A 12,797-nucleotide genomic window follows, 5' to 3' on the forward strand; every position below is an offset into this window, starting at 1 on the left:
TAGTAAGGAATGGGGTTTGCTCCCAGTTCTTACTAGCACTCTTTACTAGCACTGTTGATGTTACCTAGTTTGGGTATTGAAACATCTGCAAGAAAACAAGCAGGCTCAGAGAGCACCAAGGACCCCAAATGTTTATCTGATTGTAAAATTCTAAAACAATCCATTGTCTAACTTTATTAAGAAGATTATTGGCTTCTGTTCTTGTTCCAGGTGGGACTTATTCCAATCAATTTTACTTTAATTTATTCGTATCAATTTTACAATTAATAAATAGATATTGCTGCAGGATCAGAGACCGCATGATTGTGAATATCAGAGGCTAGGGCTTAATAATAGGCAATTATCGTATTTTTCGGACTATAAGACGCACCTGCCTTTTTTGGTGAGGAAAACTAGAAAAAGAAATCTACCTCTGCCTCCCAGCAATTTTGCCTTGTTGCAGCAAACAGCAAATAGCCTGCTTTACTTTCATTTTCGTTTTCAGCCTAGCTTGATTAGCACAAGGAAAAAAAAACCTGCTCCAGCAATTTACCTCCTTGCAGCAAGCAGCAGAGGCCCGCGCAAAACAGCTGAGAGCAAAACAGCTGAGAGTCGGGAGGCCGATCCAATCAATTTGTGCTAATTAGGCTGTGCTGAAGCTGAAACGAGCTGTTGCTGCTTGCTGCAAGGAGGTAAATTGCTGGGAGGCAGAGACCAAAGAGTGGGGGCCAGTGGGTGGGTGGGACTACATTTAGTGTATAAGAAGCGCCTAAATTTTCACCCCCTTTTAGGGGGGGTAAAAGGTGCGTCTTATACTCCGAAAAATACTGTACCATCATGTTCTGTTTGTGGACTTCTCCGAAATTCATTTGGTTTATGGCTGTAAGAAATAACAATATTGAGCCAGATAAATTTGTCTCAAATGCTTTGCGGCATATATATTGTTTTGCTCAGTTTGAGCCCCAGCGCTTATCTTTATTAGTTTCTGCTCGTACAATTTTTAAGGATTCTTTCATAATGTCTCAAATTCTTTTCCAATTCACAAGGATACATTCCACGCAATAAATATGTCAAGATGGTATTGCTGGAAAATAACAGTTAGAGAGATTACAGTTCTAAGGTTGGTCAATTCAGGTTTAAGCGTGTTAGAGGAGGAAGAGAATTTATGAAGATAGTCACATTCCTAGAGTGGGAAGGGATATATGATCAAAAGATACTCCTTCCTCTTATCTCTCCAGTTTAGATAATTTTCTGGAAGAACCCTGGCCTTGTAAACAAACGCATTTCCGTGGCTGTACAGCCATACTTTCTTGCCTTTTTGATGTGATGCATCGGCGTTTCTCGGCTATACATTTCACCGGCCCCAGAAATCACTGATACCACCCTTCTTATCTCTGTATCCTGTTGCTCCATTTGTTCTCACCGCATAACTGAGGCCAGCCACCCACCCTTCTCCAATCACCTGCTTCTCCGGAGGGCTCCTAAAGACATTCTTTGGAATGAAGCCCTTTTGCTTTTCCTCTCCTGCTGGGCTCATGTTGTTCTCAGCTCTAGCCGCTCTTTACAACCGAAAGCGTCACAAGAGAGGGCAGAAGGGATTAGCCGAGAACAGGTGCTGTACTCACGAAGTCCTGTGAGGTTCCTTGAAAGGAAACGGTCCTGGCAAGAAGCTTGGCATATAGGGATGGCCAAGAATTAAAAGGGGGGGGGGAATGGGTGGGCTATCTTCCCGCCCCCCCTTTCTCTGTGGGTGCGATTTGTTCTTGCTCTGCGGGTCTGTATCATCTATCACTCGAAATACATGTCTGCGAGCAGGAGGAGAGCTTACCCAAATTTGCTGCATCTGTAAATTGTAGGCAAATCAACCGCCTCATCACCTGGGGACAAATTAAATCCGAGCCCTTCCTTTTCATCAAAAGCGACTGCAGGGACTTGTGTCGACTCCCCGGTTCTTTCCCTCCCTTCTCCCAGTCTTATTTTGGAAGGCAAATCAGAGACGGGTTGTATCCCAAAATGACAATTGAGAAAAGATTTGGAGCTCCTATCCGAGTTCTGGAAAATAGGCTACGATTGCTTGACTGGGCCCCTTCATTAAAAACCCTTGCCCTCCATTCAATATTGAGGAATAATGGAAGAGCAGAGTTGGATGGGACCGTGAAGGTCTTCTCAGCCAACCCTCTGCTGAGGTAGGAGACTCAATACAGGGGTCCCCAACCTGTGGCCGCGTCCCACTACTAGGCCACGGTCTGTTGGCCACTGGGTTGCATGAGTGGCTGGCCAGTGCACATGTGTGTCCATACGCACCCCCACTCACGCTAGTGTCTTGTCAGCACTTCAAGCTGCATTTATTCTAGTGCTGACATAAGGAGAAGCGGAGGCGTCTGGAAAGGGACGTTTGACTTTTCACCTACTTATTTTCCCTGGAGATAATATCCCCTAGGAGATGGGATGGGAGGGGGGAAATTCCTTTGAGCTGGAGCAGTAGATTAGGGGTAGAGTGACTTGGACGATGGCCAATGAGTGCAGGGGAGTGGGGAATGGAAAGGGAGGGTTTTGGGTCTGGAAGTCAGTGTTGGCTGCGATGGAGTCAGAATTAGAATGTCGTGCTAAATAAATGGGAATTTTCTTCAAAGACTTTGTTTGAAATGCATTTTATTTGAGACGACCTCGAAACCTGACACGTCATAGCAAGCATTGCACCTGTGCTACCATTGCCGTGAATGTTGCGTGCACGTTCTCAGCCCTGTTTGACTCGAATGCTGGCGGCCCTGTTCGTGCGCTCACGGCCCAGTTCACTTGTGTGCATGCGCATGTAAAGGCACCTGCCCCTCCCCTTCCTTCGGGCTGCCAACCCAGAAAGATTGGGGAGCTCTGCTCTTTATCATTCCAGACAAGTTGACAAGTCTCTTTTTGAAAGCCGCCAGTGAAGGAGCACCCACAACTTCTGAACTCCGGGTCTTTTCTCTTTCATGTTTGCTGCTATTCTCTCTCTCTCTCCCTCCCTCCTTCCCCTGACCCACTGTAATTTGGGCTCCTGATACATCTGTATGAAGAATGATTTTGATTATAAAATTATGCAGCAGCACCATTCGATTTTATTTTAATTACCATGTAAATGGGAGCTCAATTGAAAACCCTACAGGCTTGTTAGCTTCTGTGGAACTGAACTAATCCCTTTTCTCTCTAGGCAGTTTTGGGAGATTTGAGTCAGCGAGGACATTCCGCAAACAGAATCTTGCCATTTTTGCTAAACAAAATTTTTCAAGGAAAGCCAAACGGAAGCGATTATAGCCCTTGGTGTAAATAAGATGTTTTTGTCACATAGATGTGAAGTATTTAATATTCAGATTTCTTACCAGTGGTGAAATCCAAATTTTTTTTACTACCAGTTCTGTGGGTGTGGCTTGGTGGGTGTGGTGTGGCTTGGTGGGCGTGACAGGGAAAGGATATTGCAAAATCTCCATTCCCACCCCACTCTGGGGCCAGCCAGAGGTGGTATTTGCTGGTTCTCCAAACTACTCAAAATTTCCGCTACCGGTTCTCCAGAACCTGTCAGAACCTGCTGGATTTCACCCCTGCTTCTTACCCAAAAGATAGGATTCATTTAGGACACTAACCTCTTCCTTTTTAAAATCAGAAATAAGTATTCAGGTATTCCTCGACTTACAATCGTTCATTTAGTGACTGTTTGAAATTACCACAGCACTGAAAAAAGTGATTGATGACTGTTTTTCATATTTATGACCATTGTAACATGCCTATGGTCACGTGATTTACATTCGGATGCTTGACAGCTGAGTCACATTTATGACGGTCACAGTGTCCTGGAGTCATGTGGTTCCGTTTTGCGACTGTCTGACAAGCATAGTCAATGGGGAAACCAGATTCATTTAACAACCATGTTACTAATTTAAGAACTGCAGTGATTCACTTAACCACTGTGGTAAGAAATGTCGTAAAATGGGGCAAAACTCACTTAAGAAATGTCTCGCTTAGCAACAGAAATTTGGGTCTTGATTGTGGTTGTAAGTCGAGGACTACTTGTAATAATAGGGCATCTTGGAGAAAGACTCCTTTTCAGATGGATAGATAAATGATAGGTTGCTACTCCGTGACAGTTATCTACAGAAATGCAAAGAGGAATTGAGAATTTTCTTCAAAATAAGTATTTTGTTGTTGTTAGTTGCGAAGTTGTGTCCAACCCATCACGACCCCATGGACAACATTCCTCCAGGCCTTCCTGTCCTCTACCATCCTCTGGAGTCCATTTAAGCTCGCAGCGACTGCTTCAGTGACTCCATCCAGCCACCTCATTCTCTGCCGTCCCCTTCTTCTTTTGCCCTCAATCGTTCCCAGCATTAGGCTCTTCTCCAGGGAGTCCTTCTTATTAGCTGGCCAAAGTATTTGAAAATAAATATAGAACATCAGAAATTCCTGATAATGCTATCAGGAATTGTGATGATAGTGCTATCAGGAATTGTGATGACCTGATCTGGCAGAGTCATAATTGCTGCCTTTTCTAAGGCTGAAAATATCGCCTCTTCTCTCAGAGAGGTATTTACTACTAACTGAATAATTTTCCTACCGGTAGTGCGAGTTACAATGGCATTGAAAAAAAATGACTTATGACCATTGCAGCAGCCCCATGGTCACGTGATCAAAATTTAGGCAAATCCCAGGATCCTGCGGTCACATGATCACGACTTACACCCCCTCCTGCTGGCTTCCCCATTGACTTCGCTTGTCCGAAGTTGGCAGTGAAGGTTGCAAATGGGGATCACAAAGAGCCGTGGTGGCGCAGAATGCGGTATTGCAGGCTTAACTCTGCCGAATGCCAGCAGTTCGATCCTGATCAGATTAAGGTGGACTCAGCCTTCCATCCTTCCGAGGTTGGTAAAACGAGGACCCAGATTGTTGGGGGGCAATCTGCTGGCTCTGTAAACCTCTTAAGAGTGGGCTGTAAAGCACCGTGAAGCTGTGTATAAGTCTAAGTGCTATTGCTATTACTATCCCGTGATCATAGGATTCTGTGACCATTGTAATTCCAAGCCACTTGCCAAGCACCTGAGTTGCAACCACATGATTACAGGGATGTTGCTACAACTGCAACTACGAGGTACGACCATAAGCCTCCTTGCTTAGGACTTTATTTATTTAGCGTATGGCTGGTCACACACAGTATTAAAACACTTCATTTTTACAGGTTAAAAACAATTAAAACAATAAAAAAAACATTAAGAAAACCTAAAAGGAAAACAGAAATAACATTTCAAAGTTTAATATCGAGGTTGGAGATCCAGTCAGTAGCTGCTGTTGTTATGCAGAGGAAGTCCCTAGAATCTCCTGGATACCTTCGGTTAGGGCATTCCCTCACTATGTGCTGGATAGTCTGTCGAGGGGCCCCGCAATCACATTGTGCTGAAGGTGTCTTTCCCCATTTATACAGGGAGTCAGCACACCCCCCATGAGTTGTTCTAATTCTATTATATGTCACCCATATGTGTCGGGGTAGGCTAAATCCTGGAGGTATACTACTAAGACTGATATGCTCGGAGACATCTTGGGGGGAACAGCTATTCCACGCCTCCATCCACTTTTGTGTGGTGTTCTGATGATCGGCCATCAACTTACGCACTGTCAAGATTGGTGGATTTTTTGACTTTAATCGGCATCTTAAGAGATCAGGAATGTATCCATGTATGGGTAGAGAGGAATTTAACAGGATCTTACTATACTCCCGAATGAGAGCTTCTTGTTGTTGTAAGTGCGGGGGGAGTATGTGACTAAGAACTGGTAACCAGTAACTAGGTGTAGGACTTGCTTAGGTGTAGTACTAGGTTACTAAGTGTAGTAACTAAGTTACTAGGTGTAGTAACTTGCTTAGGACTGTCCTGACATTGAATGTTTGCTGAACAAGTGGTCCCTGAACAAGGACTCTCTGTATTTAGGCAGTAGCAGAGAATAAATGATTCAAAAACTTTAAATAATTCCTTAACAATGCAATCAGTAAAGGTGCTTTCTTATCTACCTTGATCTCTTTAAGTATAATGCATTTCGTCTGCGTGATGTTCCATTGTTGGAGCTTTGTATAACGTAAGGCAGTGAAGATTGGAACTGGTTGCATGAACCAGTTTAGGTAGGACTTTCATCTGATTGAAGAAGAAGCCAATTCAGATGCTTCCCCTCAATTAGGTTGCAATGGTCCAGGCATTTATACAGGTAGTCCTCTATTTACGACCACAGTTGAGCCCAAATTTTATGTGGCTAAGCGAGACATTTGTTAAGTGAATTTTGCCCCATTTTACCACCTTTCTTGCTGCAGTTGTTAAGTGAATTGCTGCAGTGGTTAACACAGTTGTTAAGTGAATCAATCTTCCCCATTGCCTTTGCTTGTCAGAAGGTTGCAAAAGGTGATCACATGACCCTGGGACACCGCCACCGTCATAAATATGAGTCAGTTGCCAAGTATTTTGATTTGGATCTTGTGACCGTGGAGATGCTACAACATTTATAAGAGTGAAAAGCAGTCACAAGTCACTTTTTTCATAACTTTGAACGGTCACTAAATGAACTGCCGTAACTCGGGGACTTCCTGTAGTACAGTTAGAAAGAAAGTTAATTTCCTAGCTGCTAAATCAGGGCGGGCAGGTATGGCAACTTTACGACCTGTGGACTTCAACTCTCAAAATTCCTGAGCCAACCTTGCTGGCTCAGGAATTCTGGGAATTGAAGTCCACAAGTCATAAAATCGGCATAGTTTGCCACCTCTGCGCTAAATACTGATAATTTTGTGGTCCGCCAGCAGCCTGTGGAGCTAGCAGCGGAGTCAGACAGTGGGGAGGAACATGAGCCAGTCCTGGAGTCTGGGGAAGCCCCAGATGAGGGCTCTGCATCGGAGGCAGAGATGGGGCCAAGGCCATCTGGGAGTGATGTGTGGACTCCTGAGCCTCCAGAGTTGGACAGCAGAGAGACAGAGGAATAGGAGGAGCCTGTTCCTAGTGTACGCATGCACAGAGCTGCCAGAAGGCAAAGCAGCTAAAGCAAAAAGGATGTCTCGGGAGTAAGGCCAGGAGATGATTGGCCCCGCCCATAAGGCTTAAAAGAGCAGCAAAGGCTCTTGGGCTCTTTGTAGGAAAGCAAAGTTGCTAAATCTGTTTTCCAGTCGGCGTCTCTTGTTTCTGAACTTCGTGGGGCTTTGCCAAGAAAGGCCTTTGGCAGGATGCCAAAGAAGATAAAGGTTTGTGATAAGCCCAAAGGACTTTTTCTGAAGGACTTGTTTTGGAATTAATTTGGACTAAGCTGGGAATGAAGTAATTCTCAGCTGTTATAATAAAATAGTTTTGTTTGAGACTAATTGTGTCCTGTAATGACTAAGTGAGCCTAGGTCACAACAGATAACTTCTTGGTTTGAACACCTGCGTGATCTGACTTCTTGCGTCCTTGCTGTGCCTCCCCTCATATCAGAAATATTAAAGCTCCATGGTTAATTATCTCTTTTCTCTCTTTGGTGTGAGCAGCTGAATGGTGACTATCTTTCCAAAGGAATACTTCACATTCCAAGTGTGCAGGCATCAAGGGCAAGCTTAATGCAGCGAACAGAGCTTGGATTTGCACTATTTATATTTGAAATTGCCTTGCACTTTTTCTCCGTTATCAGCAAGGAAGGCATCAAAACAACTCACCTTCATATGCAGGTGAATTTCTTCCAGGTTGGGTCCTAGTTTAGGACACATCATACACCTAATGACATCACCCCCTCCCCTTCAATTTTTGTTCAGTTTTGCAGAGATTTTCAGATAATATTTCGAGTCCAGTTCAAATGTGAAAAGTTTCAGTTTTGACTCCCTCATTTCAGCTGTGGGGATCCGCTAAATGTAGTTTATTAAAAGGACCAATCAGTGTTGAGGGTTAATCTTTGAATTGTTAAATCATCCATCCTTTAAAAAAAAAAAAAATCCCTGTTAGAATTTCTGAAAGATGGACAGTATTACTGTACCTGTTAAAATTACCCTGTTTCCCCGAAAATAAGACCCAATCGAAAAATAAGTCCTAGCATGATTTTTCAGGATGCTCATAATATAAGCCCTACCCCAAAAATAAGCCCCAGTTAAAATCATCAGCCAGATGGACGCAATTAGTATGGTGTTTCCCTGAAAATAAGCCCTAACCAGAAAATAAGCCCTAATACATCTTTTAGAGCAAAAAATAATATAAGACCTGGTCTTATTTTCGGGGAAACACGTTAATTCCTGAAAAAAAGATATCCCTTCTCTTTTCTTCTGCTTCAAATGATTGAACTCTTAATATTATCGTGTGATAGCTTTCAAGGTACAGTTGTGGATTGCTAGGGCTCTGTAAGTCAACTGCTTAAAATGATGTCAGTCTGTTGAGCATTATTGTTTCACTCTGTAAGTAGAAATTGTATGGTTTTCCGCATTTGTGCCAAGGACAATTTGAACTTTGTTATTTTGCACGTCTAAAACAGGAAAAAAAAACCTTATGAAAAAACAACAACACCTAAGCTCTTAAGCAGAAAGTAGAGCTTGGCAGCATACCATTTTCATACTTTTTTTTTTTTTTGAGAGAGAGAGTATTAGGATCTTTATAACGCTTTTCTGAAGGACGTTACTTCATGTCCTTCTCTATTTTAACAACGTATTCTAGACTAAAAATGGCATAGTGTTTCTGTTTGAAACTCTGCTCAGCAGCGCAAATTTTGTATGCCTTTTTGTCTCTGCCAGCATTTACGGCATGTAGCTCTTGGTGCTTTCTTTGTTTCCCCACCTTTTCTATTTTGGTATCAGAAATAATTCTGGGAAGGAATAAGGCTCTTTTCTGCTTCATGAATTCTGGGTGGCAACCACAGAGCTAAAGGTGAAAAAGTAGAGAGGTTTGTGGCAAAGTTTTCTCAATAGCAATAGCACTTAGACTTACATACCACTTTACACTGCTGTTCTATTCTATTCTATTCTATTCTATTCTATTCTATTCTATTCTATTCTATTCTATTCTATTCTATTCTATTCTATTCTATTCAAAAATTTTGATTCATGCATTCACTCAACACTGTGAGCAGGTTCCGATGTGATGGTGGGCAGAATCAGAAAATAAATTGAGTCACGGAATTGCAAGAGTTCACACATTGCCTGTATCTTAAATTTGCTTTGGATTTTTTTCCCTCATCCCCTTTCCCCCCATTTAAACATGTCTGAACCAGAATGTAATTCATTAAATTATGAGTCCTGCCTTTGCACTACAGACACCCCAGAGAAAATTCATATGTTATTTCTCATTTCAGACATTATAAAATGTAAGTAAATGTCATTTTGATCCAGGAATAGGCCTTTTTTTTCATAATTTGTCTGTCTGGTGAGCTATTGTTGAGCATTCTATACTAAATAACAAATTAATAGATGTTATTGATAAAAAAACATACTTGGTGGTGAAGGAAGATCTCTCTCTAAGATAGTATATTAGACATCAATATTCCCACAGTGGGAATCTCAGTTTTACTTTAAATAAAAATATTATTTTTTAATTAGTGCCTGATGACCTCTTGATGACCAGGAAATTAAACTTTTGTTTTAGTTTCTTATCTTTCCTCAGGAAGGAGAACAAATGTTCCAAAACACAAGCACATTTTCGTAATTTATTGAGACAGTTAAACCCTGAGTCTTCGGAGAGGGGCGACATATAAATTGAATTAATTAAATTAAATTAAATTAAACATGATGTTTCTCACAATGAATAAAATGGTACAAAAGCTCTTGGCTTTTGTAATAGCTCAGGGTATTTAGTGCCTTGGGGATTATAGCTACCATTAAAGCTATGATAGCATGGGATGACTCTGGAGGTGACAATACGATACCGTGTGCTTGGCAAAAAAGCAAACATCAGAATGGAAATACACGCACACATTCACAACACACACACACACATACATACACACACATATATATGCACACATATATACATATACACACACTATATATATATATACACACACACACACTATATATATATATATATATATATGTATGTATGTATGTATGTCTCGGGGGTGGGGAGGTGTAGGGATATATATATATATATATATATATATATATATATATATATAATTTTATTTTATTTTATTTTTCAGATTTCTATACCGCCCTTCTCCTTTTGGATTCAGGGCGGTGAACAGCCAAAATAAAACATTTGTACACAAAAGTTAAAATAGATTTAAAATAATTAAATAAAGTTTGGCCCATAATTTAAAACATTTCAATTAAAATCAATATCAAATTTTAAAAACCAACCATAAAATCAGGACAGCCCGGCTAACTGAAAAAAATAGGTTTTAAGGGCCCAACGAAAAGTCCGGAGGTCTGGGATCACTCGTATGTCTGGGGGTAGATTGTTCCAGAGGGCAGGTGCCACCACAGAGAAGGTTCTCCCCCTGGGGGTCGGATATATATATATATCCCTACATCCTCCCACCCCCGAGACATACACACACACAATATATATATATATATATATATATATACACTATATATACTACTATACGCACCTGGAAGCTTTCAAGAAAAGACTGGACCGCCATCTGTCAGAAATGGTGTAGGGCCGTGATGGCAAACCTATGGCACGCAGCGCCCTCTATGTGGGCACACGAGCCGTCGTCCCAGTTCAGCTCTGCCACGCATGCGCACACGCCTCCCACCAGCCAGCTGGTCTTCAGGTCTCTGCCGTGCATGCACAGGAGATGTGGTTTGTGCAGTGGGGGGGTTGGCATATGCGGGGATGTGCATGCATGCAGGGGTGGGGTGCATGTGTGAGAGGCAGGGTGCATGCACGCGGGACAAGCGTGCATTAAATTTTGGGGGTTTGGGCGTGCGCGCACTTTGGGCACTCAGTCCGAAAAAGGTTAGCCTCTGGTGTAGGGTCTGCTTGGGCAGGGGTTAGACTAGATGACCTACAAGGTCCCTTCCAACTCTGTTAATCTGTGTGTGTGTGTATTTCATTTGAACGAAATCCACTTTCATGTTTTAGATACTTGAAGTGATCACCATTGATGTGTTATCTGTGTGGAAGAACAAAGGATAAATGCCTGCATGTTACTGAAAAATACATGTGGGGAGCTTTCAGTCAATTTGTCTTTTCTTTGAAATGCTCCCACTCACTGCTTAGAAGATGGTCAAAAGCCTTTGACCATTGAAGCAGTTTTCATAAAAGTCCTGGGAATTTTTAAACGATTGTTCATATACCAGAGATGTAGGAGTTCCTTTTCTAATCTTCAAAATATTTGGATTCTTCAGTGTTGTTACAAAGAGAAAAAGTCAGTTGCTTTCACAGATCAGGCTTATTATTGCCTCTTTGGTTTCTAACCTTTCTCAAATACCCTTTCGTCTTTGTTCATCAGTTTTGTACACTTTCACTTAAATATGGATGCATCTATTGGGATGTATTTAGGTGAAATGTCTGGGCGTATTTCCAGTCCCGTGTTGCAAGTTGCATTATAGCAATTCCTTTCCACCCAGAAAGCAGTATCAAATCAAATATTTTGTGCTCCAGGAACCAGTAGAAACACAAAAGGAATAAAGACTAATTTAATTTAATTTAATTAAAGGCTAAAAACTAATTCAGTCTAAATTAAAACCGCAGCAGGGCTCAGAGGAACACTGCAGAGTGGCCAATTCTGGGACAAAAGTCATTAGTTGCATAATAACAAATTCAGATAACATAAATTTAATTAAAATAAGGCAAACCCTGTAGTTTATTAAGAAGGAGGACTTTGACAGAAATAGCAGCGTGATAATGATTTATTGAGGAGTTGGTCAAGTAAGGCGTGTGACCTTGATGCCACATCAGAAAGAAAAAAGATAAAGACAAAAAAAAAATGATAACAAAAATCAAGCTCAATTTCCTACATTGCTAATTATGTGATGTCAATAAGGGCAAGATAAATTATAAATAATAATATGCACCGTAGCTATAAAATCACACACTTGCTAGGTAGCAAATGTATTGCAGTTAACAGAGGAGATCATGAGAGACAGATATACAACTGATACGAGATCAAACTTGGGTCGGTCAGTGGGACAAGGGATTTACTCTTCCAAGCTTTTGGACTCGTGCTGGAGCCCATCTTCAGGGAACTTTTCTCTACCGAAATACGTACTTTGGGCTGTTCTGTGAGTCGTGTTTATGGGCTGCCTTCCTATTGGCTGATTGGTGTGATGATGGCTGTTGATTGGCTGTCGTTTCCTTAGGCTGCCAAGCCCTCGGCTCCTAAGTATTTGATAGGCTGGTGGTAATTCAGCACTCCTGTTGTTTGACCAGGGGCCCATTTCCCAGGCTTCAATCATTTCCCTGGCTATCTTTGTACCTGCTTGGCCGACAATCTTAGTAGCTGCGAAATTAAATGTGTGTCCCTGTTCATTGCAGTGTGAGGCTACCAATGACTTTGGGTCTCCTCGTCTGATCACTCGGTTGTGTTCTTGGTGGTTAGCTTCGTCGCTGTTTCTCCTACATAGTCACAGGGGCAATCCATGCAGGGGATCTGGTGGATTACATTGGAAGTATCTCCCACCTTCAAATGATCTTTTACAATGCATAATTTGCCCTCGTACAGTGGCCTCATTCACCAGATATACATCTATCAATTAGGCAGTAATCCTTTAAATGTTCTGTAAATGTTATTCACAGCAAAGTTTGGTTTGCGCAAAATAATGGGCACACTAACAATGTCAGGTAGGTCAAGTTCATCTGTAAATGAAAATTTATGTACAATGCTAATAGGGCTGTAATAGATGTAATTATATGTATATGTAACA

At 41.7% G+C, this 12,797-nt stretch overlaps 1 protein-coding gene across 4 annotated transcripts in view; it reads left to right on the forward strand.

The window, feature by feature from the left end:
• TMEM135 (transmembrane protein 135) overlaps positions 1 to 12,797 on the forward strand; it is a 179,905-nt gene that overhangs the window by 21,980 nt on the left and 145,128 nt on the right. The window lies entirely within an intron of this gene.

Source organism: Pantherophis guttatus, chromosome 5 (genome assembly GCF_059756535.1).
Source record: "Pantherophis guttatus breed Tessera chromosome 5, ASM5975653v1, whole genome shotgun sequence".
In the NCBI taxonomy this organism is placed as follows: Eukaryota; Metazoa; Chordata; class Lepidosauria; order Squamata; family Colubridae; genus Pantherophis; species Pantherophis guttatus.